At 40.5% G+C, this 5,493-nt stretch overlaps 1 pseudogene; it reads right to left on the minus strand.

Annotated features, from left to right (window-relative positions):
* Positions 1–3,713: 3,713 nt before the first annotated feature.
* Positions 3,714–4,703, minus strand: LOC101562341 (annotated as a pseudogene).
* Positions 4,704–5,493: the final 790 nt, after the last annotated feature.

The following is a 5,493-nucleotide window of genomic DNA, read 5'->3' on the forward strand; positions in this document are numbered from 1 at the left end:
GAGAGTTATCCATATGGATGCATAGAGTTGGATAGAGTTAGATAATACATTATTATTGTGGCATAATTTGAATTCTATAATACAGATACCCTGTAATTCAAATGTATAATCCTTTGTGTTTGCAAGACATAATTGTTACAATTTCAGGAATTTTATGAGCAAATTTTTAACACAGGCATTATGAAAAAGTTCTATAAATTTACAACGGCATAAGTTTTTATCATAAAGGTAATCCTCAAAAGTTATATTTCCTAATTATCACTGTACTTTACTGTTATTTCTGTGCTCTTGAGAATATTTATGACTACTGCATCTATGAGGTGGAAATATCAAATAGTATTGAATTGTACTTCTTTTCTAAGCTTTTCTTTGTATTTTTAGTTTGAAATTAGCCACGGAGGAAGTATTTATGCCACAGAAATCAGCAATGCTTTAAAATAAAGGTTTGATTTATTGTTTGGTCAATTTATAGACCAAAGGTAAAAAAAACCTTTTCTATAAATACGCAAATGTTATTTTAGGCTTTACCTGCCCCAGTTTTGTCAACACTCCTCCTCCTCCTCTCTCCACTCCTGTCTTCTTCCTCATCCTCTTCATTTTATAATCTTTCAAAAATGCGAAAGACAAAGCCAATCTGTTACTGTTATTTATAAGAGATAGGAACTTATGGGAATATAGTTTTCTAACTCCTGGTCTGCACATAAAAATGTAATGCAGATAAAATTTAAAAGTGGTTTGCATGCATAGTTTTTACCTTGTGAGTGGCGTAAAATTTGGAGACCGTCTTGCAGTATTTGAAAGCTATTACCCAACTCAGCAAAGAAATTATAGCCTTCCCCAACAAATGAAGTCTTGACATATGTTTTCATTATTTATTTCACTTTCATCTTGGTCATTAAAATAAATGAAAATATCAACCAACTACACCTGGAAATCTATCTGCTAAACATTCATCAACACCACTGCATGAGATCTACTAAATTTATGCAGGAAAGAAACACTCATTCATCTGATTGAGATGCTTTATTACACTTAAATTGCATCTTTTTTTTTTTTCTCTTTTGCATACACAAATCCACGCCTACATAGTTGGTGTACCTTCTTTGGTCTTAAGTATGATCTTATCTTTCACTTAAGACTGTTTTCAAATTATTATTATTCCTAATACTATGAATATAATCATCATCATCTTTTTCCTCATCTTTATGGTCTGACTCCCCCAGTGAACTACTCAAAGTCAGTCTGGATGGCAGTTATTCCTGCTGTGCCTCAGTGTCCTCAACTGAAAAAAGGATTTAATACTAATAGCTTTATTCCAGGGTCATTATAAGGCCTGAAGAAGATGATGTGTATGAAGTGCACACAATAGTGCCTAACATACAATTAGCCCTCCATAACTGTTGGCTATTATAACCAATAGTACTTTCAGAGGTAATAGTATTTTCATCATCCCCGGTATTGTGGTAGATTCAAAGCCATGACTAGCCCTGGCCTATAGTAGGCACACTGTAGTATTATTCTTATAAATGTGACTGCCTTTCAATATCTGAAGTATAACTGATTAAAAAAATTAAACTATGTCTAATATCTGTAGGACACAATGCTAGTTGATGCATTGGTACAAAGATAAGTAAGACATAAACATAACCCTCTACTTCAGAGAGCTGACGATCTAATTGAGGAGGATGACCACCCTAAATAGCAGATGGCAAAAGCTGTGAAATGAAAGCAGGGGTAAGAGCTGGGGTGGGGAGCAACTCAGGGAAGATGCTCTTTTCTGTGATGACAGGGGAGGATTACAGATGAGCTGGTTCCCTCTGCCTCTCATTTTTTGCAAAGCATTTTCTTCTTTGTATGAAGTGTCCTCAATCTCTCTCACTTATGTATCAAGAAAAGCATCTCACATCTGGAGTGATAAAAGCAAACTCTGCCATATGAACAGCTTTGTGTATCCTTGGAGACACTGGAAGGTTCCATTCCAAAGGGTTTCCCAAATTCCTGACGACCATAAACAATATTCCCACATCCCATAAAGTGCTTCAGCCAACCACTCTGGGAATATTCCACATTCGCGTTAATGTTCTCAGCAATTTTAACCAGGATGTCTGCCTTGAAAGGGTCTGGCGTCCGTTTTACCCACACTTGTCCATAAAGCATGCTTCTGCAAGCCAAGCCCGGTCTGAAATGACTTCACCCTGCTCTGCAGGCTGTTCCTCTCTGTGTCTCCTGTGATACCTCTGATCTATGAGGTGTTGGAGAGCTCTCATCACAAGCTCAGAAAGAGTCTAGGGAGAAGGCATGGTGCCTAAAGAGTGGTCTTGGGAGATTTGTCAGCCCTGCTGGGGAAGCCTCCATGGTCTTCCAGGGCAATTGTAAGACTGAAAAACAGAGATAGTATCAGACAGTAGCTTCTTTTATTTTTAGTTGCTAGGTTTCAGAAGAATGCTAATAAATGTGCATATCATAATTGGAAAAGCTGGCAGAATATGACCTGCTAGAGAAGGAGGGCTGCTGAGTGTCTTATTCCTCATTTCCAAGTGTGATGCTTAAGATGAACATGAAGAAAATGAATCAACCCAGCAGACATCCCTGAAGCCAGTGAGCTAGACAAGTCTAACCCTACACTGTGCTGAAGTCAGGGATCAGTAAGAGGCATAGAGATTCAGCCCCTAGCAAACACTGACTTTTAATTGTCACAGTAGAGCCTATAGAGAACAGCTGGTCAGATGAATGACCAGTTTGACCCCCTCACAAAGCAGATAAATGACTGTCTTTATGAAAGAAAACCAGCAAGAAGTAGAGAAGATGGAAGAAGTCTTCCACCTTTCCTGTACCCAGAATACTTTTGAGAAAGACACAGTTCTGCTTGTGGGACAAGATCTTGGGCAGAGTAAATAGACTCCAGCAGACTGAGAATGTGTCTTGTGTCCAACATGGCTTTTGAAGTTCCCAGGGGGAAGGATGGTGACAGGAGGGAAAAGATAAGAGACAAAAGTTGAGGTCAGTTTGAGCCTGCCCTCTCTGGATGGGAAGAGAATGTGTTCATTTACCTAGGGTGTTGGTTTATACATTTAACAGGATGGTGTCACATGACACCACTTTCCCTGGCAACCTATTGTGTGCATTGTCTTAAGGTTTGGTGTTCTCTGGTCTGAAGCAACTCGATCACATAGCTTGCCTCTGGTGCTCTGTGCTCTTGGACTGGGACTTTCCTCACACCTATCATCAATACCCAGCCTCAGCAGCTCCCTACAGTGTCTCAGTGGTATAGTCCTTGCTTAGCATGCATGAGGTTCTGGGTTCCATGCCATTACTGAAAACTAAATGGGACAAAAATATTACATCTAGTGTCCCAATAAACTGTTAACCAATCTGTAGGTATCTGTTACAGTCGATTTGCAAGGTAATAGATTTAATAGAGGACACATAATTTATAGGATTATTTTTATAATATTCATTCACGAAGTCAAATGCAAAAGACTGTAGACCTGAAGGATCCAGCTGAGGCCTGGATACCACAGCAATGTCCTGCATGAGTCCAGCAGAAGACCTAGAGGCTATGACAATGTCCTCTAACTTTTGGAAACTGATGTTTTCCCCAGGCCATCTTAATAGGGCTGCTTCAATCACATGTCAGATAAAAAGGACATTTGGCACAACTCCAAATAATGCCTCTTGTAGCCTAGACAATGATGTGGTGACACTGGAAGACTTTAAAACTGCAGCTCCTTCTGGATTGACCACAGGGTATCCACACTCTTCTTCAAACATGCCTCTTCCTCAGGAGTGAGTCACCTTCACAACATCAGAGATCTTATTCTGTCCCAGGACATAAGGGACACTAAGACATCATCCTTTATTCCATAGAGCCCCTTAATCATGGTAGAAATTGGGTGCACCCTCCTAAGGTTCTTCATTATACTTTCTGCCAAATCTGCCACTGACAGTCCAATGGCCCAGGATGTGTAGCGTTTTAGTTTGGTCATTTCATAAGCACTGTCAACCACCTCTTTGTGAACCTCTTTCCAGTGCTCCTTATCCCCATCAGTTCCTTACTCAGGGTGCAGATTCTTCAGGGTGACACCAGCAACATTCACGCCACTCCACACAAGGACGCTGGAGTCTCTGAGATCCCCAAGGATCCAGCTGTGGCAGCTCAGTGGGTGCATGTCAGGCTTTCTCTCATCAGGTAGCAGAACTGGGCTGAATCCAGGTTGCAGCCACTGCCAATAACATGGTTCTTGGAAAAGCCACTTATCTTCCAAGCTACATAGGTCAAGATGTCCACTGGGTTGGACACAACAAGCAACTTGCAGTTGGGACTGTACTTCACAACATTAGGAATGATGAACCTGAAGATGTTCACTTTATGCTGCAACAAATAAAGATGGCTCCCTCCCTCTAGCTGACATGCTCCAGCTGTGATAACAACCAGCTTGGAGTTTGCGGTTACATTATAGTCTTTGCCAGAGACAATTTTTGGTGTCCTAAGGAAAAGGCTGCCATGTTGGAGATCATCATCTCTCTCTTCAATTTGTCTTCCATACATCAACAAGAGCAAGTTCATCTGCCAAGTACTTCATTAAGATACTGATGGCACAGGCCATGGCAACAGCACCAACCCCGAGAACCATGATCTTATTCTGGGGCATCTGTTTTTCCTTAAGGAGATTCACAATTAGCTGATCCTTGAGACTGGACATCTTGGACTAAGAACCAAAAGGAACCAGGAGTACACACTTCTCAGATCTGGACTCTGCGACAGCAGCTCTGGCACTCCTCTGTCCCTTATATTATATACAGTCTACTGGGATTAGGGAAGTGCCAGTCCAATCATTGGACTGATCCAGTAATCACCTTTAATGCCAATACTCTTAATTCCAGCTTTGCACTACAAATCAGTCACACATTCTAGACTGAGCCACCTCTGAAAAAGTCGTATGACCACATGAAGTTTTGTGGGGACATCTAGACACAAACCACAAGAGCATCAATACTATAGCCAGCCCCTCCACTCCCCAATTTTCTCTTGTCCTCTCTCATCTTCTTTTTTTTATTTTTTCTTCCTTTGTATTATTTTTCCTTGTCTTTTTTAAATTTTTCTTCTCACCATGTATTTATTGGCAGCCTAATGTAGGGCAACAGGATGGTATGATACAGTAAACCTCACCTTCAATGAACTGCCACTACAGTGAACAAAGCTATTAAAAACTAAACACTCAAACAAATAAGTAAATAAACATGTCATAGTAAAGAAAGTAAAACATGAGATAATGAATAAGAGGCATTTAGGCATTTATATAAATAGCTAATGTATCTCTGGAAGGGTGCATTGAAGCTGGGTGAAGAATGAGAGAATACAGAGGCAAGAAGGGAAAGGAGAGAAAGAGGTAATTGGAGGCAAAGAGTCTCTCCCTGTCTTTTATTGAACTGGCTCTTGATGGCTGACAGAGAAGGAAGTCTGAACCACCCAATAGGGACTGGCCCAGTGGG

Source organism: Octodon degus, unplaced genomic scaffold (genome assembly GCF_000260255.1).
Source record: "Octodon degus isolate 3935 unplaced genomic scaffold, OctDeg1.0 scaffold00085, whole genome shotgun sequence".
Lineage (NCBI taxonomy): Eukaryota > Metazoa > Chordata > Mammalia > Rodentia > Octodontidae > Octodon > Octodon degus.